The sequence below is a fragment of the Lygodium microphyllum genome, chromosome 11 (genome assembly GCF_053477565.2).
Source record: "Lygodium microphyllum isolate KBCC chromosome 11, Lygodium_microphyllum_v1.1.10, whole genome shotgun sequence".
Lineage (NCBI taxonomy): Eukaryota > Viridiplantae > Streptophyta > Polypodiopsida > Schizaeales > Lygodiaceae > Lygodium > Lygodium microphyllum.
The window spans coordinates 77399459-77423841 of NC_141145.1; positions in this window are offsets into that span (position 1 = coordinate 77399459).

A 24383-nucleotide genomic window follows, 5' to 3' on the forward strand; every position below is an offset into this window, starting at 1 on the left:
GGTTATTTATCAAGGAGATATTCAAACTCCATGGGTTACCGAGAAGAATCATTAGTGATCGTGACTCTCTCTTCACATCACACTTCTCGAGGGCTATATTCGAGGCCATTAGGACTCAACTCTGTTTTAGTATAGCTTACCATCCCCAAACTGAGGACAAACGGAGCAAGTCAACCAAGTCATTGAAGATATGCTAAGGGCACATTGTTGCTGTGAACCCAAAAAGTGGATTCAATATTTGCCACTGGTTGAGTTTGCCTACAATGCTTTCTACCAACAAAGCATTCAGATGGGCACGACTATCGTAGTCCTTTAAACTTTTCAAATCCAACCTTAAGGGTTGAAGCTTCAAAGCAGATGTTGAAAGATATGGATGACCAAATCAAGTCAATAAGATAGGACATCCAAGCCATCAAGGACAAACAGAAGGCTTACGCAGACCTGAAATGTCAAGATAGATCCTTCGACGAAGGAGATATGTTCTTCATTCGCGTACGTCCAAAGAAGAGTTCCCTATCCTTAGGTGAATGCAAGAAGTTTACTCCAAGGTATTGTGGACCCTACAAGATCCTCAAGTGCCTAGGGCCTAATTCTTACAGACTTCAACTCCCCGAAAACCTAAAAGTTCATAATGTATCCCATATCAGTCTACTGAAGAAGTATGCATCTAATCCTAGTCATGTGCTTGATGATCAACAAGTTGTAATGCCTAGCCAAGGAGTCCTTGAGCTACGGCCTGACAGGATCTTAGATGTTAGGGAGAGGCATTTGAGATCCAAAACCTTGAGAGAATACCTCATCCAGTGGAAATATTATCCCGAAGAGGATGCCACTTCGATGGATGAAAGCACTCTCAACCAACAATACCCCCAGTTCTTCTCGAGATGAGGACATCTTGGGGAGAGGACGTAATATTTCCGCACGAAATATTAATAATTTTAGACACCCCGCTCACGCCACGTAGTGAGAAATTTCCAAGTGACCTCCCCGCAACAAAAAGACCTTGGCTAAGCACTTACGCCGCGTGCATCATCAAAATCTAGCCCGCATTGTGCGAAAGAGGCCGAGGCTAAAAACCCGCAAGCCCACACGGGAACACCCTTCACGGGAAAGGAAAATGGATAATGGATAAGAATATTGCAATTTTTTTTACTATTAACCCCTCCCCTTCAGCTATTGCATGGCGGGGGAGAGGGAGTGTGAGAGGAGTGATGAGGAGTAGGAGAGCACGGGGGGAGGAGAAAGCATGCAAACTAGCCACATGTGTGGCTATCTCCCCCCCCCTTAGCCCTATAAAACCACCCCCTCTCCAAGCTTGAGGGAGGGGAGAGAAGAGAGAGAGGAAGAAAAAATGTGCCGCCGTGCTGCAGCCATCAGCCACCATGCTACCACCACGAGGGTGCTGTTGCGCCACGCTGCCGCCCAGGCTGCCACCTTGCCTCCACCTGCAACATCATCATCATTAGCCTCATCATCATCTCCTCCATCAAATTATTTCTCTCTCCACATTTCTAAAAGTAGACAGAAGCTTAGAAGCTTCTTTAGAAGCTTCTAAAAAAATAAGGCTTCCATAAGCCCTGTACACACGGCCTTCCCCGAGTTCTTTAAAAACCACGTCTTATAAAGGCAATTCCTGCACAAGGGGGGGAGTAGGCAGTTTTTGAGTTGATTTACCAAAGCTTGGAGGGGGTTTGGAGATCACGTAAAGGAAAGGACAAGTTTGCGGAGCCAAGGATCTACGTCATCCATGGCTCCAAAGCTAAAGACACGGGGCACAAACGTGGGAGCCTCCAACCCAAGTTCACGCGTGGACAACGCTATGAGTCCTCATGCCCAAGTTCAAATTGTATTTATCGCATGAAAGGGATGCGTTAAGCACGATAGTTTTTATAAAAATTTTAATGCATTCATCCATTCGTCTTACAAATTTTAGTGCATGCTGATTAATTGAAATTGCACGCACTCCCGTCAATAAGGGTAGTTGCAAATCTTCTTGAATGATAATGCATAAATTAGAGGAGGATATCATGCTAAGAAGGATAGAGCTTATGTCGCATGTTGCACTTATGGTTTAAAATTCATGGACGCGATTCGTACGGAGGATAATCTTAGTCGCCCATTGAATGTTGTCCAAAGAATTGCAAAGCATGGAAAGGAAACCATGAACTTGCCAGTGCATGCGAGGATGCTTGCATTTTAAGTCGGGTTAAGTGCTGTAGGATGGATTAAGTCAATAATAGTCTTATGACATTCGCTCATGCATGAACTTCTTTTATCAAAGTTGGATTTGGGAATGGATGAAATTTCATATTAAAGCTTGAATTCAATGTATTAAGCGAAGGCTTATAAGCATAGTTCTTGTTGAAATTCAACGTAGGTTTTTATAGGAGTTAGCCCTAAATTGTCAATCATTATAGTTTAGGCAAGAAAAAGAAATGATCATTGTACATTTTATAGTTGTGTAGAAGGAAAAAGACAATGAATTGCATATTTGCATGGAATGTTATGGCTTACAACTATTTACACCTTTTAGGAAAAATATTAGCGTCTCTATGAAGAGATCACTTCTTGTAGCAAGACAGTTAGATCGATTTAGGTAAATCGCTTATAATGGCATAACCCACATGGGATTCACAAAAGCATAAATAGTTAGTATGACAAACACCTCAAAGTGCTAGGTAGGGTTTGGTTACGTTAAAAATTCTGCCTAGTATCGCACTCAGGATGCCAAGCCAAGACTTTTGATCCCAAAGATCCTACCCACTTTCATAGAATGCTAGGGTTAGCTGAACGCCTATGCAAGAACGATCTAGGGATTTTACCCTAAGGATCAATTAGCCAAAGAATAGACCTCCGTATGGATTTAGAAACCCTAGGGCCTAGTAAGATTAGGGTTGGGTTGAGTCAAGAGGGCATCCCAAAACCCTACATCTTGACCAAATGTACTTCTTGACCAAGGAACACCGTTGATGGGAGAAATGATCCCACAAGTTAGGTGCGACACTTGTCTCATGGGACAAGTTGCAACGTCGCATGGCTTTATGTTTAAATCACAAGATAGATTTGCCACTCCTTGGAATAAGGTTGGCAAGTCCTAAGTTCAAGTCAAACTATCTTGAGGATGAGTAGTCATCATGCTACATCACCTTCCCTTGAGGTTGATTTGGCAAATTAGGGAAGTTATGTATCGTCTAGCAAGAAATCGACCAATCAAGTTGGGGCGACAAGGTTGCCCTGGACTTACTGTCTTAGTTTAAGGAACCTAAGGTGTTTGTTAATTTGGGTATAAATCCTAACCCAAGGATAAAAGGGTAAACAAGCAACGAAACCCTTGGGATCTTGCCAAGTCGCAATTGATCCCAGATCAAATGCCGGATCCATTCGGAGAAAAGGATTCACACATTAGTAGTTGGCCAAACAAACAACCACTGGATTGATTGTGTTTGTACAATTAGGAGAACTGTTTGTGCTTCTTTGCTCAAGGAACTAAAGATGGAAAAGTAATTAATGCTTCAGGTTGAAGGCGTGGAGGGAGAGGCACCATAAGTTACCCCTGACTGAGTGCCTAACCCTATCCAAGGGGGTTGTTAGCCGCGCTAGGTACGTGGACCGAACCCGCTACGAGAGGTCTCTTAGTGGGTGCTACTTGGAGCAGGAGGACGCTTGGGTGCCAGGGGGGCTCTGGCCATAAATCCCTTGTCTCCGTGATGGAACCTAGAACGGGCCGGAATTCGCTCATGCACTAGATGGACCTCTATCTCACACGCTCAACAACCCCACGGCCTCGCGGCCAGGAGCGTTGATGACACATATATTACCTTCCTAAATATCTTGCATTTGTATTACATCGTTTGTAGTCCACTCTTCTCTCACCCACTACTCCTCAGAGGGAGTCCCTTACACATTGCCTAATGGCACGAAGCATAGACATAGGGGGTCCTCCAACGGCTGAGTGCCGCCACCCCTCTTCGACTCTCCTACACCTTAGGGATTGGCCCCTCGGTGCGTCGCTCAACATATAAACATTTCGCAAAAAATCCACTCAAGGTACCATTTAACCGTATACAGGAATGTACCATTGTCCTTACTCCTCTTTCCCCTAGACCTCACGATTAGCCTATGGCTTAGGGTGTCCTGTTTCTCACTCAAGTTGGGTCAAGGTCCTAATGAAAGCAATTGCTGTGCATCCAAGATTTCTGATACCTTTAAATATTTCCATGATTTATGCATATTTTGGATGCTAAGTGCTCAAACAATTATAAAATCAATATTGTGCACATGTGGAAAACATCCTTTCAATGATTTTCAACTACCGTTCTTATGCGGCGTTGCACGAACCTAGCACCGAGGAAACCCTCGTGCTATTAGGCCTTCATTCTATAATTATTCACCGACCTATATGGCATGCAAACAAAAATCAGCAATCTTTTCATAATTTTACAACACATTTTAACCACTCTACCCTCCCATCGATCAAATGTTGCATTGTTGTATAGATTTATAAGGCATTTGGCCATCATTTTATGTGTAAAAAGCGGAAAAAAGACACACTAGAACAAGAAGGGGGGTTGAACTGAGGCAAATCCTCATGCTTCAGTCCCCACAAACATTCACGAACACTGTTCTTAATTTTCATTAATTTTCCGCACCCAAAATGCATTTTCCCCCTATTTTTGTGGTTTTTCTCTATTTTCCTTGTATTTTCCCTTTTTTTGCATTATTTAATTATTAAAAATTCAAAATAGGTTATAGCTGTGGCCTTAGTTCCTTCTCGCAACAAAAATGAAAATTTAGTTGGTGTTCCTATTCATTCTTCCATTTTTATGCCCAAAAACATCATTTTCCCTTGATTTTCCATATCTTACGTGTTTTAGTGTATTATTTTGAGACACAAGATGCATGTTTTTCTGATTTTGTGATTGTGAACAGCAAGTACTCATGGAAAACAGCAACATAAACAATTTTTAGCCCACATGAACAACACTTTATCAATCAAAAGCCATGAAATCTCAAATTTCCTTTGAAAAAATTGAATTACCGCTTATTTGCGTGTTTCGGGTTTCATGTCCATGGCTGCAAATCTGAAAATCAGTAGCACTTCATGCTCATGACGATCACAAATCACCATCTCCAGCCCGTAGAGCAATCCGATCCATGCGGGACAAGCCTCCATCATTCTTTCTTCTTCTTTTCTCTTCCCACATGAACTTGCCTTTAGAAGAGAGAGAGGGAGGAGAGAGAAAGACTAGATTCAGAGATCTTCAAAGAGACCATCATTTGACGGTCGAAAGGCGGCGATAGAGTCAGCATACAGAGGGTAGGCAAGGGCCATTGTCAAATGGGGGGGGTTGTGTGCAGGCTGCATGATGGAGGCATCAACATCATGGCGCAATTTTCGACCGTTGACAGGCGCCCTCATCCTCACGCTTTTTTCTCATCTCTCTCCTCCAAAGTTTCATGTTACATTTTAATTTTGGGCTCCCAAGGGTCATGCCCACTTTGGCCACTCTAATATCCACCTCTTCACATCTTGACGGGTTTCTTGGCTATTTCCCCGTCTGGACTCCGAATCGAGCTCTGAAAAATCCTGGGCATTTGGCTTGGCATCCCGCATTGGCCACTAACTCCTGTTAGCCCGCACGATTGTCTGAAAAATTATGAAAAATCAACAAGTGTCGCTCGGGCACCTTTAAAGCACTTTGGTGCTTAAAATCGTCCTAGATCGAGCCGCCGCCTTTGACGGTGAATATTTTTCCCTTGATATTCATAATTTTTAGCTATTTTTAAGCAATTCCCAGCACCAAAATTATGCTCTCATTGGCGACCACGGGATAGGGCAACTCAGCCCGTCAAATCCACGAACATATCTGCACATAAACAACCAAAGAAGCATCAAGCTGATACAAAACAAATATTTAATAAAACTCAGCAGAATGCTCACCCTACCCCCTGACGCAACCAAGGCATGACATCCACAAGGAGTAGGCCTAGCATCATCTAATAGAAGATCCGAAGTCAGTCACTAACCAACTGCTCCAACAGAGCCAAACTAAAAACCTATCAAAGAGGTTGCCCTAAGTGGTAGTCTGAACTACTTACCACCTAAAGACAACACAACTAGGAGCTCCTACAAGGTGAGGACTCCTATAGCCTTATCAAGGAGTATTTTCTGTCAGTACATTTCTTCTTTTAGGGTTTTTCTTTTATGAATACACTTGGGCATGTAAAAAGGAGGGAGCTGAGCGTAGTGACCCAAGGAGAGCAGGGCATCGGCCTCAGGACCTGTCTCGGCACCCAAGAACCTACCAAGCCCTCGCAAGGCGACACTTAATCCTTTTCTAACGCTCACTTTTATTTTCGCTCCAACCTTCCTTGTTTTGTCTTTTTTTTTTCAGCAAGAAGCCACCCCTAGGAAGACAAGATATCGGCCTCGGGTCTGACTCGTCCCCAGGAACCTACCAGGCCTTCGCAAGGCAATGATCAACTGCTTATACATTTTCATTTCTTTTCTTTTCTTTAATAGGGGTTAGAACCCCTTTTTACACACCTTCGTATTTATATTCATCTTGTAGGATGTTCAGGGTTTCTTAGCATCAGCATTATTATCTGCTGGAAAGATTCTCTAACTGCCTCACTACTAACAAGAACTCCTAGAACGGCTGCCTAGCAGGCTAGCAGAACAGGGCCACTAGGACTTCCTTCTAAAACAGGCCTTTCGATGCCTGACAATGTCTTTACAGGAGGTAGTGACTACTCCGACCTCCCTCAAACATACTTAGCCTAAACCTGGGACTTCATGCCTTGGTTGCCGGTCCCCAACAAAAATATATCCCCTCGACAAGTACAAATACACATATAACAGGAAAGAAAGGTACTCGTAAAGGAGAGGTATCACCTGGATTGGCCACAAGGAGCTTCCATCGCAGCAAAGGCTCCTCCAGGCTCCACCAAATTCCACGAATCACAAAACCTATCCAGCACAACACTTAAAACAAAAACCCAATTAAACGCACCCGCACTAGACAGGGAAATGGCCCTCTTGGCCTAATGAAATAAAACACTTTACTACAAAACTGAATCGGCCCTCTTGGCCTAATAAAATAAAACACGACTTCGCATAACATCCTCCTGGAAATAACTATGATAGACATCAAAGTATACCATCCCCAGGGGAACAGAGGCTCGTAGCCCTAAACTAGGTGCATTAAATTATGACCCATCCCTCCTGCGTATATCGCAAGAGGTGTTCGCATCACATGCCGTCTAATCAGTCTATGGGTCCAAAATAATAAAGGCAGATGAGTCTCTCATACCCTCTGCATCACCCAGATCAACCATCGTCTACCAAAGAGGGCATGTTCAGAAAGCATACCCCACAAACGACCAAGTCTTGTCTCACCATCAATAGATATATCGGGACAAGGGCCACAATTAAAGAAGAGGTCTTCTTCATACGCAAGGTTAGCCAATGAATCGGCAAACTGATTCCAGTTTTGTGGAATCAACTGAAAAGACACTCTATCAAATTCGTCTAGCAGGGCTATGGCAGTATGATGGTACATGCAAAGGATGGGGTTTCGTACCATGTACGTCCCATTGAGTTGATTTAAAACCAACTGAGAGTCCCCTTTCACCAATAACTGGCGGATACCACCCTTCTTTGCAATATTCAAACCCATAATCAGGGCTTTGTATTCTGCCATATTATTGGTAAAATTCACCCCAAGATAAGCGGCTAACTTCATGACAATGCGTCATCGGGGGTCTCGGATGACAAGTCCTACACTTTCTTTTTTGCATGCACCCCTGGACGCCCCATCAAAGTACAAGGTGTACGCCCATAAAGGGTTTACATACCCCGCCATCCTGAACTCTACTCGTAATTATGGTAATCGAAATTCAGCATATTCAACGGGTGGACTGTAGGCTCCATCCCTCCATCCTCATTGAATTCAACAGGGATGCTCATCAAAATTTGTAGGCAATGATGGCAGAAGACCTTGATCTCCCAAATAAATGTCCTGCCTTCTTGCTCAGTCACCTTATATCCTTTGCTCCACCAAATGAGCTTTCCCTGATGATACCTCTGTTCTAAATATGGGTATTCTAAATAAGGGATCAGACTACCCATCAACCTCTATCACGATTTCCTTGCATATATTTGATTGATCTCTCCTAGACCTGCAAGGCAGTCATAGTATTAGTACAATCAGAAATAATAAGGTTTAATCTTATTAAGATTAACCTTATTTTTAAATTCTATCCCCTCAAGGTCAGCTAACAAGACTGTGGATTTATTCTTTCCTATTCTAACGATCCTATAGGGCCCATCCCATTTGGGCTCTAGCTTGCCTGGAAATAATTCACGTCGTGCGTCATAATACAGAACAAGCTGTCCTTTCTTGAAGGTGTATTTCTTGGCTTTAAGGTTGTGTAACTACTTCATTCGACGCTTCGCCACTTCTTGGTGCAATAAGCTCTGTAGCTTAAGCTCATCTAAATGTGCTAGTGTCATCAAGCGCTCAAAAAGTGCGTCTTCATCACTCAAAGAATGATTGATGGCAAACCGAATAGTCGGCAACTCAATCCCTAAAGGCAAGACACACTCCTCCCCATATAGTAACTTGAATGGGGTATGGCTAGTGGCTCGTTTGAAAGTCATATTATAGGCCCACACTGCTACATATAACTTTTTATCCCAATCCCGTTTCTTTTCTGACACAATTTTGGATAGGATGCCCACAAGGTGCTTGTTGGTGCTTTCAACTTGCCCATTGGCTTGCGGGTTATATGGGGTTGTCTTGTTATGCTTGATTTGCCGTCTTTGTCAAGCTTTTGATCACCTTATTCAGGAAATGGGTTCCGTGATCCGACACTAATTCTTTCGGCGGACCAAAACGGCATATTATCTGCTCTAAAAGGAAACTAGCAGTTTCTTTAGCATCATCTTTCCTTGTTGCACGTGCTTCTGACCACTTTGTGAAGTAGTCAGTTGCTACAATGATGTACCTCTTTTGCGTAGTCGACAACGGAGTAATAGGACCCACAAAGTCTATTCCCCACTTCTCGAATGGAAGTATCGCCATAATAGGGGTAAGTGGTCGTTTCCTATTCTCTCGACTATCATGTCGTTGACAAATATCGCATCTCTTAACATACGCAAGCGCATCCTGGAAGATAGCAGGCCACCAATAACCTGCTCTTAAAGCCTGTTGTGCTGTAAGCCGTCCACCAAAATGGCCGCCGCAAGCAGAATCATGGCACTCTTCCAAAATGAATGGCACCTCGTCAGGCATCACACATCGGCGATAGATATCATCAACCCCTTGCCGATATAATGTACCTGCGATCAAGGCAAACTTTAACACTTGTTGCTTAATTTTCCTTCTCTCAGCTTTAGATAATTCGGATCCCGCCTCTCCCATCGATAAATAATGCGTTATTGCAGCGTACCAGGAGGGAATAGATGCTGTATCTATTTTAAATAACAACTCCATGTCACTACCTTCAACCACAGATTCTTTCAGCTCCCCAAAGTCCACAAGACATTCCACGATGCCTTGCAACCTTGGTGGCTTACTCCTGATTTCATAATCAAATTCCTGCAAAGTGATTAACCACTTCGCTAGACGATCAGGCGGCTGTAGCTTATTCATCAATAATCGAAGTCCCTCCACCTTCGTATAAAGCACGACTTTCTCATAGAGAATATAATGCCTGAATTTCTTGGTCCCAAAGACCATCGCCAGACACAACTTCTCCATGTAGGTATAATTGATTTCGGATACCCCCAGCTTCCGGCTAGCAAAGGCTATCGGATGATACCACTTCTCTTCCCAAATTTGGGCTAAACAGTAACTGATACTATACATGGTGGCTGCCGAGAATATATAGAACACCTCACCTCTTGTAGGTGCTTTTAAAACGGGAGCTCTTGCTAGCTCTTGTTTCACATCCTTGAATGCTACCTTACAAGGGTCGCTCCATACAAACAAACAGCTAAAGGACAATAAATTTGTAAGCGGCAACGTTCTTTCTGCCAAGGCGTTTATGAATCTACGGTAGTAACCAACAGAAGACAGAAAGCTATGAACTTCCTTCGGAGTGCGTGGTGGACCCATGGCAACTATAACTTTGACCTTCTCGGGGTCTGTCGGAATTCCTACCGAACTGACCACATGACCCAACAATAGTCCATAAGGTACTCCAAAAACACACTTTCGTGGGTTTAAGGCGATGCAAAATCATCTACAGCGCTCAAAACATCTTCTTAAAATGATCAACTGTCTTCCTCTCACGGTGGCAGCCCCTAAGTCATCAATAAACACCTTCAACTCTTCAGGGGATATGTCATCGAATGTCTTATCTGCTGTTCGTTGCCACGAACCAGGCGCATTGCATAAACCAAAGGCCATCACATGGTACGCAAAAGTACCAAATACAGTAATAAAAGTTGTTTTCAACTTGTCCTCTTCTGCAAATTGCCATCTGGTTATATCCTGCAAAGCAATCCATAAACGAATATATTTCCCTACTCGCTAATTGATCCAAAATCTGGTCAATAAATGGCAACGGGTAGTAGTCCTTAACTGTCTGCTTATTCAACTCCCTAAAGTCTACACATAATCGGATTTGATTATTCTTCTTCTTTCTGATCACAACTGGCAAACACCATTCCGTGTGTTGCACAGGAAAAATCAAACCTGCTTTCCAAAGCTTCTATAACTCTTCAAACAGCCCATCCCTCAGTTTGAAAGGCATACGCCTTACTTTCTGTCGTACAGGACGACTGCCCTCTTTCAACGGAATTGTATGAACAGCAAGACTAGGAGGAATGCCTCTCAGCTCATCATAAGTCCAGGCAAAGATATCACGGAATTCCTGAATCAAGGCCACATAATCCTCCCTTTCTGCTGTGCTGAGCATAGAACCTAATTTGATTGGCCGCGAATCATTAGGCGTACCAAGGTCTAACTCGATAACATCTGCATCTCTTATACGATCTTGGCCCTCTATCGGCTCGTTCAAAGTAATCTGATAGATGTCTTCCGTGGTGGATCCCTTTTTGGACTCATCACTCGATGATGTCTCACTGGCAGATAAATCTTCTAATGTCTCCAATTTTGTAGAAGATAGAGGAGCTCTCTCACTCTGCGGGGACTCAGGATAAGCATCAACCACCACACGCTGGGTACCTCTGCCGCGAATATTAGTTGACCGGCGGGTATATCTACTTGGCAGTCCGCTTGCAAGATCCAAGGTCGTCCAAGTAATACTTGGAAACTTGGCCGGCCTGCAAAACGAATCACCCTAAAGTCCAACATGCATTCTACATTTGCAACAGTAACATGGACCTTAGTAATGCAGCCTTTTGGCTCCCGCAAACTATCATCTGCCATTCTGAGGATTGTGGAGGTATCTTTCTGGATCGCAAGACCCAACCTTTCCATCAGTTCAGAACTCATAATGTTAACAGATGATCCCATGTCGACAATGGAATAATCTACTAATATCCCATCGACATAGGCTGCAACCCTTGGGCAATGCTTCTCAGCATGCTCGAACCAGTCATCACCAATACGTAGGATCTTTCTAAATTCCTTGCGTACTCCTGGGGTAAGCTTAATAAGCTGTAAGAGATTCACATCTGGCTTGACTTCGCAAAGAGAGCTCGCCAAATCGAATTCATGATAGTTCGATAGAGCTTGCTTTTCACGCCCAACCATCCGCTCTTTAGGTCACTGAACCGGCTTTATTGCCTCTTTCTTAACTTTCACCTTCTTCTTTGGTGGTTCCTTATCGACTTTACTTTCCACGGGCTTCAAAGGTCCCCCTTCCATGGCAGGATCCAAAACTTATGTTCCTTTGTCGCCTTGTTTAGGGTTTCCGTCGACAAGCTTATCCTTGTCGGCTTCTCTACCCTTTTGACCTCTTGTAAGAACAGCTCGCAGATTAGAGGTTTTAGCATCATTAACGCATACAACCTCAATCAAACTAACCTCACTACCACTGGGTAGCTCCTCCACTGTAGTCTTTGGTTGTTGAAGTATTTGTTTAGGCCCGTCTTCTCGCTGGGAATCATTTCCTTGCACACGATGATTAATAGGCCCTGGTTGCCGACTACCTCGCTGGAGGGAACTGATCTTACTCCAACAAGTAGCTGCTAAATGGTCGGATTTTCCACAGATGTCGCACTTAACATTTGGGCAATTTCTTGGATAGTGTTGCCCACCACACCATTTGCAACTAAACCTCAAAGGTGCACCCTCATCTGGGTATCTACTTCCTATCAAATTTTGTTGTTTTTTAAGGAAGTTGACATCAACGGCTATTTGCCGATATTGCTCCGTAATCATGTCGGTATAATGCTTCATCATGTCCTTAACCTCGCCAAGAACATTGGAAGCGCTCGACTCATAGCCTTGGTCATTACCATGTCGTTCCATTAGCCTAACAATTCGATTAGGCACTGGTTGTTGAGCCACATGCATGGTATTAGAATTGACCGCCTGGCCTCCACCATTTGGATCCATTTGACTGCCCTTAGGCATCAACATGCTAGGGGGAGCTGGTAATAAAGGGACATTCTGCATCATGTTCCCTCTCCCATTAGGATTAGCCATCGCTATCCCTTGGCCACTACTGCCATTGGCCATCGCCATATTGTTTCCCAATACTAAACCCATATTCGAATTGCCTCGGGAAGCATAGGCTGCTCGTAGTCGGGATTCCACCTCTTGTGCTCGTGTAATGGCAGTATCTATATCCCCCAAGGGGACACTACTCAACTGCAATTGGATATTAAAGTCCAAACCATGTAGGAAATATTGCAATTGGGCAGCTGTGCGGGGATAGGAATAGAGGTGTCCAACTTACGGGAAACCTCTTTTATCTTCTTCGCATAAGCACGAATATCCTCATGTGGTTCTTGGCGGGTCACATTGAGTACACGCAACCAATATTGCCCACCCCTTTCAAGGGCAAACTCCCTTCGAAAAGCTCCATAAAATGAATCAATATTCAATATGGTTCCGGCTTCTAAACCATGATACCATATAGCGGCTCTTCCTTTGAGAGTCATGTTGAAGAACATCATTAAATGTCCTTCTTCTTGAATGTGACAGTTAAACATCAGCTTTTGAAACTCCCTAATGTGGAGTTCTGCATCTTCCTCAACTAGCCCATTAAAAATGGATAGAGGGTAACCTAGAGCCGGCAAATCCGTCGTTCCTGTTGGAATTGCAATAGGCTGCGCCATGACGAGGATTGGATTTGCACTAGGAATAAGGGACGGTGGGGTTACACCTCCCGCACTTGATGTAGACTGGCTTATGGAAGAAAGGGGAGCACTAGAGCTTCCACCTTCTCCTAACTTACTGCTTGTGGCCTCAAGACCACTAGATCCACTCCCTCGTAAGGGTTCAGCACCACTACACTTAGGGGAATATCTCCTGAAAATTTCAGCACGTCACCTAGCTCTTTCGTCTCTCTCTTGCTTTTGGATTTCTGCTAGACGATGCTTATCGATAAATAATGGATCAATCACAGTATCCTTTGGCATAAACTGCTAGTTGGTCCCTAAACAACCAGGATTCAAGGACCGCTACTTTTAAGCGACTCCCGGCAAATGCACCACTGATGGAACCTAGAACAGGCCGGCACTGGCTCGTGCACTAGCCGGACCTCTATCTCACGCGCTCAACAACCCCACGGCCTCGCAGCCAGGAGCGTTGATGACACATACATTGCCTTCCTAAATATCTTGCGTTTGTATTGCGTCATTTGTAGTCCACTCTTCTCTCACCCACTACTCCTCAGAGGGAGTCCCTTACACATTGCCTAATGGCACGAAGCACAGACATAGGGGGTCCTCCAACGGCTGAGTGCCGCCACCCCTCTTCGACTCTCCTACACCTTGGGGATTGGCCCCTCGGTGCGTCGCTCAACATATAAACATTTCGCACAAAATCCACTCAAGGTACCATTTAATCGTATACAAGAATGTACCATTGTCCTTACTCCTCTTTCCCCTAGATCTCACGACTAGCCTATGGCTTAGGGTGTCCTGTCTCTCACTCAACATGGGTCAAGGTCCTAATGAAAGCAATTGCTGTGCATCCAGGATTTCTGATACCTTTAAATATTTCCATGATTTATGCATATTGTGGATGCTAAGTGCTCAAACAATTATAAAATCAATATTGTGCACATGTGGAAAACATCCTTTCAATGATTTTCAACTACCGTTCTTATGCGGTGTTGCACGAACCTAGCACCGAGGAAACCCTCGTGCTACTAGGCCCTCATTCTATAATTATTCACCGACCTATATGGCATGCAAACAAAAACCAGCAATCTTTTCATCATTTTACTCCACATTTAAACATATTTTAACCACTCTACCCTCCCATCGATCAAATGTTGCATTGTTGTATAGATTTATAAGGCATTTGGCCATCATTTTATGTGTAAAAAGCGGGAAAAATACGCACTAGAACAAGAAGGGGGGTTGAACTGAGGCAAATCCTCATGCTTCAGTCCCCACAAACATTCACGAACATTGTTCTTAATTTTCATTAATTTTCCGCACCCAAAATGCATTATTCCCCTATTTTTGTGGTTTTTCTCTATTTTCCTTGTATTTTCCCTTATTTTTTGCATTATTTAATTACTAAAAATTCAAAATAGGTTATGGACTGTGGCCCTTAGTTCCTTCTTGCAACAAAAATGAAAATTTAGTTGGTGTTCCTATTCATTCTTCCATTTTTATGCCCAAAAACATCATTTTCCCTTGATTTTCCATATTTTACGTGTTTTAGTGTATTATTTTGAGACACAAGATGCATGTTTTTCTGATTTTGTGATTATGAATAGCAAGTACTCATGGAAAACAGCAACATAAACCATTTTTAGCCCACATGAACAACACTTTATCAATCAAAAGCCATGAAATCTCAAATTTCCTTTGAAAAAATTGAATTACCGCTTATTTGCGTGTTTCGGGTTTCATGTCCATGGCTGCAAATCTGAAAATCAGCAACACTTCATGCTCATGACGATCACAAATCACCATCTCCAGCCCATGGAGCAATCCGATCCATGCCGGACAAGCCTCCATCATTCTTTCTTCTTCTTTTCTCTTCCCACATGAACTTGCCTTTAGAAGAGAGAGAGGGAGGAGAGAGAAAGACTAGATTCAGAGATCTTCAAAGAGGCCATCATTTGATGGGCGAAGGGCGGCGATAGAGTCAGCATACAGAGGGTAGGCAAGGGCCATTGTCAAATGGGGGGGTTGTGTGCAGGCTGCATGATGGAGGCATCAACATCATGGCGCAATTTTCGGCCGTTGACAGGCGCCCTCATCCTCATGCTTTTTTCTCATCTCTCTCCTCCAAAGTTTCATGTTACATTTTAATTTTGGGCTCCCAAGGGTCATGCCCACTTTGGCCACTCTAATGTCCACCTCTTCGCATCTTGACCAGTTTCTTGGCCATTTCCCCGTCCGAACTCCGAATCGAGCTCTGAAAAATCCTGGGCGTTCGGCTTGGCATCCCGCATTTGCTAGTAACTCCTATCAACCCGCATGACTGTCTGAAAAATTATGAAAAATCAACAAGTGTCGCTCGGGCACCTTTAAAGTACTTTGGTGCTTAAAATCGTCCTAGATCGAGCTGCCGCCTTTGACAGTGATTATTTTTCCCTTGATATTCATAATTTTTAGCTATTTTTAAGCAATTCACGGCACCAAAATTCCGCTCTCACTCTAGGTTCTGCACAAGAGGTCAACATGACTTGGGATTGGATCTCGAGGCGTGCATACTAGTCTACGGGCGGAAACTTGGAATAGTAATCCCTGAGGATACTGGAATTGCCTTCGAGCGGATTATGGATTAGCCTTCGGGTAGATTATGGATTAGCCTTCGAGATGGATTATATGATGTATTCCAAAGGCTGATAAATAAGATCAATTGTGAAAAGGAACTTGTTTGACACTGTTTTTCTATGTGAGTGCTTAAGTACTTACGTGAAGGAACTGGTGATTAATTGGCTAATTAAGAAAGCTACTTTTTTGTGTCAAACTAAATGTAGTAGGTAATTAGATAATTAAAGCAACCCTGAGGAAAGTGTGGTGGATGTGACCATGGGTCCGTCCTACGGAAGGGTGGTCCCGGTTGGCCAAGAACTTTTCTCAAAGAAGTTGACAGCAAGGTAACAATGACCTAGAATCTAGGAAGCTAGAGTCCCGATTTATGTTGTTTTAGGGGAACGGAATGGGACTATACCTTATGCGCAGAGAGGTCGAGCTTCGCATCCCTCTCGTTTCCCATTCTCCTTGAACCAAGTGCAGCATGAATCCGCTTAGACCCTGATGCTTTGGTGTAAAGTAGTTCTTCTGGGGCTCGACGCTAGTTACTTTCTAGAAATTTGACCACTAGAAAACCCTGATTCAGGTCAGTCCTAAGTGGGAATGGCCAAAATGCTTTTGCTTCATTGCAGACTCAAGAAGACCTAGATCACAAACCCCGTGACATTCCATGGGAGTGCCGGGCGGCGCTTTCTAGACTCTCTTCCCAATGGGCTACTAAGACGTGTCCTACGAGTGAACAGGTGGACACGTTACAGTTTGGCTCATTCAAGTGCACAAAGAAAAGAGGAAATCGACCACATGGCCCAATCCGCAAAGGACTCTTTGGATAAGCTAATGGATCAAATCTCACAACTTGTGGTAATACAAATGGCTAATAAAGAAAGTAGCAACAAAATTGAAGCAAAATTGTCATTTTAGTCTCGAATTTTGTATTCTCATACATGTATAATCGGATACAAATGTATTCCTAAGAATAATTCCAAAGTTAATGAACGATCCCATATAAGGGAGGAGACCATTGTGAGTATTCATGCAACAAATCATCAAGGAATAAGGATACATCCAGCTACTGGAGAAAGATTTTAGACTACATATCAAACAAGTTTTTATATAATTTAGTCCTCAATTGAAGTTACTTGGACTAGCATCCACAAACTTATAATGAGCAAAAAACATTTGTTAAAAGGGAACTTTGTGATAAGATTCTTTTGACCAAATAAAATGGGTACTCATCTTTTGTCAAGGATGGTGACAGTTAGGATCGTTAAATACGAGACGGCTACCAACACATTGATGAGTAGAGAGCTACAATGGCAGTTATGGCCATTGGCATGGAATGTGATCAGAGAGAATATTATACTAGGCAACAAGCTATAAAAGGGAGAGGCTTGCCTAAGCAACACGTTTGTTTCATGAGTTCATATGTTTAAGGGGTTTGTCTTTTTGGGATAGTGGGCAGTGGGAGTTATTATCTGAGTATATTTTCTTTGTCTTTGTTATTTTGTCTATGTCTATCTTCTTACCCCCCATGTTGACTGTAGGTTAAGATGGTGGTGTCCACATTTAAAGAAGCTAATTCCTACAACAAACTAAAAATACTGAAAATAAAAGAAATACACTATATAACAAGAAAGCCATGCCAAGGTAGCTAGGTTGCCATGAATAATGTTACCACTTGACACAATGGCTAAGAATCACTCATGATAGACTACAACATGATAGCTTCCTCATGCTATGGAGGGGCATGGAATCCACCCCATTGTCATTGTGGCTAAAGAGTATGCACCTTCAATGGATGATGGGAGGTGGAAATCTTAAACAATAAATGTTTACAATTAAAAAAATATACATGGTAAGTTACAACTTATCCTTTTATATCTAACTCTAGATCTAAGGCTAAATATTGGCTAAGATATTATCTTGGTTTTTTAAACTACAGATTAATCCTCATAGTATGTGACGTTCCTACATTCGGGAATATAACTTTGGTGACACCACTAGGTTGTGGATCCTCATTCATAAATTGCTTGGCTTTATCTTGCTTCAAGGTTAGTACTTCCTAGATATTCTTCTATAGCAGCTTAGACTTCACAGTGTTTGGGTCCATGGCCATTCTTTGGGTTTTTTGATTCCATCTTGAACTTGGGTGTGGATTTATCTTCACTCCCTAAATCAATGGAGTTTGTGCATATCCTGCACCTAGCTATACTATGGATAGTCCATTGCAATGTAGCTTTCATTCACTCCTCTTGGAGTTTTATTGTCATGATTATCATTTTGTTGTAGAGAATTCTCCATTGCCCATCATTGAATTCCTAAACCATCTTTGGGGGTTGAATGTCTAGAATAAAACTCAACAATATTCTATTGGGACTATTTCACTTGTTGTCCATCCATCCACTTGATGGTAGAGTCTCTCCTACTTTACCCATAAATTGCCTATGGGTTCCAATGCTTCTTTCTTTTAAGTTTTTCTAGACCAGGTTACCACATTGATATTTGGCTCTATTAGCTCTTTTATTTCCACTATGTTGGATCCAGACATGGATGCCAGACCTTGTCCTTGCCTTCTATAGGCACCATATTCTTGGGCTTTGGGACACTCTGACCTCGAGTGCTCTTCCTACATATAGAAGAAATATTGTTTAGAAAATGGCCAAAAATTTCCTCAGCTTCTTTCTCCCCTACCATCTATGCCACGACCATCGCCGAGTTGCTAATACTCTTGATTAATGTAAGCTATTGTGGGTATTTGAGCCTTATTGGTTGGCAGAGTATTTTGTTGGTCAGATTGGGATGCTCCAATACTTTTCTATCCTCTAGGATTGGCCATCTAATATCTTCCATTGTACGGGAAGTAGTTCGTATTCTGAGTGGCCATATTACAAATGATGTATAACTATTGATTCAAGCCGCATTTAGCTTATACATGGCCTGGATTATTGCATTTTAAATGCTAGAAATTATTGATCTCGTTGTTTCAAGTTTCATATGAGAGTTTCTTGCTCATTTTCTTCTTCTTGGACTTGCTAGGATTTTTTTCCTCCTCATTGTCGAAGTCATCTTCCTCACTACTAGTTTCTATCTCCACATCCGAATCATAGTTTGAATCATTAGTGTAATCATCCTAATGCTTTTGGGTCAACTTTGTGGCTTTTTTTCTTTTCTAGATTTTTATTTTGGTAAAAATTGTTCCAATCTAAGAGCTTTATTGTAAAAAGGATATATACTGTTACCAAACAAATCACTAGATGTAAAAGCTTTCTAGAATGGATTATTGAAGCCTTGGACATAAAGAGTGTTTGACATTTCATCTCTAGGTTAAGAGTTTGGGTCAATTCTACTTTTTAGGACTGTGAACTTGGCTATGTAAGCTTGGATTGATTTATCTCCTTAATTCAAGTTGTAGAGCCTTTCAAGCTTCTATGTGTAAGTCAAAATTTAGTTTGTGGGTCATTCTAGGTGGGCCATCCATATTCTATAAGTCATATTGTGGCCTTTTTTCACATCAAAGATTTGAATACATCAACTTTGTAAAGCTCATTGACATGATCAAGGGAGTTGACATTGTAAGAGACATCAAACTAGTGGGGTGGATGAACACATCCAGATCCTCATGGGAAGATCTTGACTACTTTGGGAATGGGATTTTGGCTTGATGGACCTTTCTATTATAAACTAAAAATCCAAGAGAGGACATAGGTGGAATAACAACTGAATGAGAAAAACCAAGGAAACAACCTACTAGTTTCAATGGAGTAGTGGAAATTGCCAGAGTGCAAATTCATTTTGATATTCCTATGAGTGTAGCACGATCTGTATTTTTGCAGCTTCTAAGAGGACTACTTTGTTCGAGACTCATCATCATCACTGAGGATAGAAGGAACCTCAAGAGATGGTGCCCTTTGGCATTGATCAAACTTGGACTGTACTCGTGCCTAATTGAGAGCTAGAACTACATCAAATGGACCTTGTGAATGGATACACATTCAGCCTAGTGCACGATGGAACGGTCATTGTGGTCATCATGTATAATCGAGTCCAAGCAGCACCTCTATAGTGCAAAGTATAGTTATATTTAGAACAACACATGTGGTGTAACAAAGAAAAATAATACCTTAGCCAATATTTAGCCTTAGATCTAGGGTTAGATATAAAAGCCTTGCCAAGCATCTTTTGTCAATTGTAAACATTTCTTGTTTGAGGTCTCCACCTCCCACCATCCATTGAGGGTGCATACTCTTTGGCCACCATAGAATCGGGGTGGATTCCATGCTCCTACATAGCATGAGGAGGATATCATCCTACAGCCTATCATGAGTGATTCTCAACCATTATATCGAGTGGTAACATGATTCATGGTAGCCTAGCTACCTTGGCTATGGCTTTCTTGGTATTTTAGTATATTTCTTTTATTTTTAGTGTTTTATCTTGCCATGGAAATTAGATTCTTTATGATGGTATGAGAGCCTTGAATTTGATTCTTGGCAAGGTCATTTTCAATTCGAGATATGGTTACTAGCACCATCAAGGTTAACTAGGATTCAAGTTTTGGTTACATGACTTGGTACAATTCAAATTGTGACTAGTTACGGTTTCTTACAATTAGTCTTGACCAATTTTAGAGCTTCTAGAGAAGATCTGAAGAGGAAATGGTGGGTTCTTAGAAATTTTGATGGCTCATGGTCAAGAAGAGGCCCATTTTGGAGGTTTTTAGTATAAGTGGAATTAATAAAGTTTAGGAAAAAGCTGAAACAAGGATTAATTTTGTTAAAGAAGGATTTATCTTCTTTCTCTTAGCTTATTCTCAAGCTCCACGGATCAATATTGATCATATCTTTTTCTCATGGCTTCTAGCATTAGAGAGGCATCCCTAGCTTGAATCTTGGCCTCTATACAAGCTCAACAAGCACCATATTGGAATGGATTTTTGCCACATGGACAACCAATGGATTAGCATAATTTGCATCATATTTCTAGGCCTTAGGCTGATCATGACTGCTACAGATTATCTCCTCCATGGTGTTGCTCATCATAATCTCTTCCTCATGAAGCCTTGTAACCTCTAATGGTATCAAAGAGGAGTACAAACAATGAAGTAAGCTTCATTTTCATCATTTCGCTAAGTATTCAACTTGAATATGTTGGGATAGTAAGCCATTTATCCATAGAATCTTACATGAAGCTTGAACAAGCCTCTATTCTAGCTCTTTACTCCACTCTCTATTACTAGAAGCTAAATACATATTTGGGCAAGAATTATGGGACCAAATTTTGATTGAAGCTAAACCTATGGCACTCAATATTGATTAGTTTAGGAATGGATTATGTGGGGAATTGATCGGTTGAAGCCCATTCAATACTCTTCATCAACAACAAGAGATATTGCTCTTATTTAATGCTTTTGATCTCTCTTATTATCCCATTATTGAGCTAATCCTATTGCTAGAAAAGAGAGATTAAGAGTAATTAATCATCAAGCTTGATATTGAAGAGCATATATAACCTAACATAGGGTTGATTATGACTATTCATATTTCTTTATCATGTCCACTCAATATTAGTGTCAAAATTTATTGCAAGCATTCGCTCATTGCCTAAATTTTGTACCTAACATGGAATTTGATTTGTTAGTTGATCATTGATGCTACATGATTGAAAATATTAGTGAAAATGGTAAGTGGGATACATGTAATGCAATGAGTTACTACAAAGGGTAATATCCTATCCTTAGCTCATTTCAATTCAATCTATTTCTCACTTGCATTTCATTAAAGGATTCAAAGAGTTTTTTAGTCAATACATAGCATCACTATTTTCTTAGCCAAGTAGCATGTACTTGCCATGTTCATTCCCACAAGGAAAAAGTAAATGCCAAGTGATTTAGGAAGACAATAGAGAGGTGACCCTCCCTTCTTGATAATGACCTTGAAAGGGTGCATCAAATAGCTTGAGGAGAAACTTGGCACACCTCTCAAGTCTCGAAACCCACGTAAATTTCAAGTTAAATGTAGATACATCATCCTTGATAGTGGTTGATAGTGATACAATAGTATCTCAACCCATTCAGACATTGGAATAAAAATTGGAAGAGGAGCATGGTATTTCTTACTCTCTTGATACTTATAGGTTCCTACACGTCTTACAGGTTTAGACAATAGGTATCCATTATGAGAGAGGATTTTTAGAGCCCGTTTTTAAAGTGGAAAAGTGCTTGAAAGGCGTAAAAGAGTAATTTTTATAGAAAATGAAACAATTGTGGATCGATGAGCTAAAGTGTTCCTAGATAGAGCTCAATGCTAGGAATGCAACACAAGTCTCAGTTCATCTATCAGAGTTTGGGCCTCCATTCGGCAAAAAACCACTTGATGCAGTGTGAAAACTCCAAAATTAAACTAGAAATTTTAAAATTTAGATCCTTAAGCTTGATTAAAGAGGCTTAAGCCTAAAAATATGAATTATGAGGGGGGTGGGGGGAGTGCCATTATTTTCGGCCTCCCCTCCTCGATTAAAAACATCATTTTTGGTGGCTATTGGCATCAAGGAGAGGCAAGAGGGCAACAAGATGAAGAATTTGAAAGCCATCCAATAGATGAATCTAATCACAAAATGATGGGTTAAATGAAGAGATAAGTTTTTAGTCTTCCTCTCTCCTCTCTCCTCTTATTGTTTGTTTTCATGGTTGATTCTATGTGACAAGAGGGTGGGTTGAGATGAGAGATTTTGATCATGGGACAATGTTGGAGTGTAAAGGAGCATATATTGAGGTTGGAAGGATCTTTAACAACTGTTGGAAAGCATCAGCAAGCCTCCAATCACAAGATACATACGACATAAGGCGCGGTTCTATAAGTGATAGAGTTTATTGTTTTATTATATATTTTGGTTAAAAATAGTTGCATTTGTTTGTCAATTCTATGATTGATAAAAAATATTAAAGAAATCAAGAAAAATTATTCATCTGACAATTTCTTTATAAACACGCAAAACTCACAACATTGCGGCTTTAAGAAAAATCATGCGATTTTGGGATCTTGTCGTGTGCGTATGGTATTCGTATGGGATAGAATGTGATAGAAAAATCATTCTCAGTAAGATCAATCACACCCAATTAGTAAATAAAAAATATTGATATTTTCAACAAATAAATAGTAAAAATAAAGGATAATGAAAAAAATAGATTTTTTGCATCTGAAAAATAAATAATAATAATAATTGGGTTTTTGAATGTATGATAAGACTGAGGCATGAGGTTTAGCCTCATTTCATCCCTATCTCTATGTAAAAGTGGGTATTTATTGCTTTGACAAAGGAAAATTACGTTAAAAATGCTCTCTAAACCTATCACCGAATGCACAATCTTAAGCAGTAGGGAGAAGGGGGGTGTTTTTCTTGGCCGCGAGGTCATGAGGGGATGTTTGGGTATGTAGTAGAGGCCTAGCTAGTGCCATAGAGCTAGTGTTGTGCCCGATTTAGATCCTAATATGGGGTGCATTTGTCCGGAGCTACTAATAAGTGGCGATCTTCGAATCTTAGTCAATAGGGATTAGTTTATTAGTATATGCCAAAAGGCAGTGGGATAGATTCAAAAGACTATCAAGCCGAGCTTCAAAAGTAAGAAAGAGCTAAATGGGCTAGACAACTGAGCTAAAATTATTAGGAGATATTCTCCTCAGCAGAATGGTCTGATATTGTTACAAAGGAGAGGTCTTAGTAATCCTATCCCCATGCATAGTTCATTAGGAGGAAGTTCTAGTACTTCCCCTCTCCCAATTAGTCAGACCACTTTGAATGGAGTAATAGTCACCATCATTCAAAATCCTTTAGTGAATCTGATCGTCATGGTGCAACCCATTGCAATCCCAGTAGGAATACTGGACTTGTCAGTCTTAGGATTTTCTCAACCCATTTTTAATGGGTTAGAAGAGAAATATGAGAAACTTCATATTAATGAATTCCAAACATTAATGTTTGACTCTCAAATCCAAGATGAAGAATACTTGATGATGTTCTTTAATATTGTTAGATATGATCAATGCCCCACCCTCATTAGGTGCCACCAATGATCCATGGTGCTCAAAGTTGTAAGGCCCCCATTATGAGGAGAAGCCAAATGTGAGCTCGGACATTGGTTGAGTCCTGACTTGTATATCAGATGAGGTCTATGTGACCGGATGGCAAAAAGGTGACCATTGTGGGTCTAATCTTTGGGTTAGACTGAGTGGTTAAGCTGGTAGCAACTCGAGGTGCATTGCCCCCCTGGCGGGGGTCCAGGGGCAGCGCCCCTAGCCCGATGGTAAAGGGAATATTCCTTGGAATACTCCCTGGCCGACTAGTGGAGGCTTATATGGTAGGTCGGTCTAACAGCCTTCGCGGGCTATAAAAGCTAAACCCCTTCACAGCCATCTATCATTCATCTTTCACCCAGTCAGAGTTGTTGTTCCAGATAGCCTTAAGCTCTTTACCTATCTTCTGTCTAGATTGCCATCTAAGCTTCACACAGTGGAAGCGCATG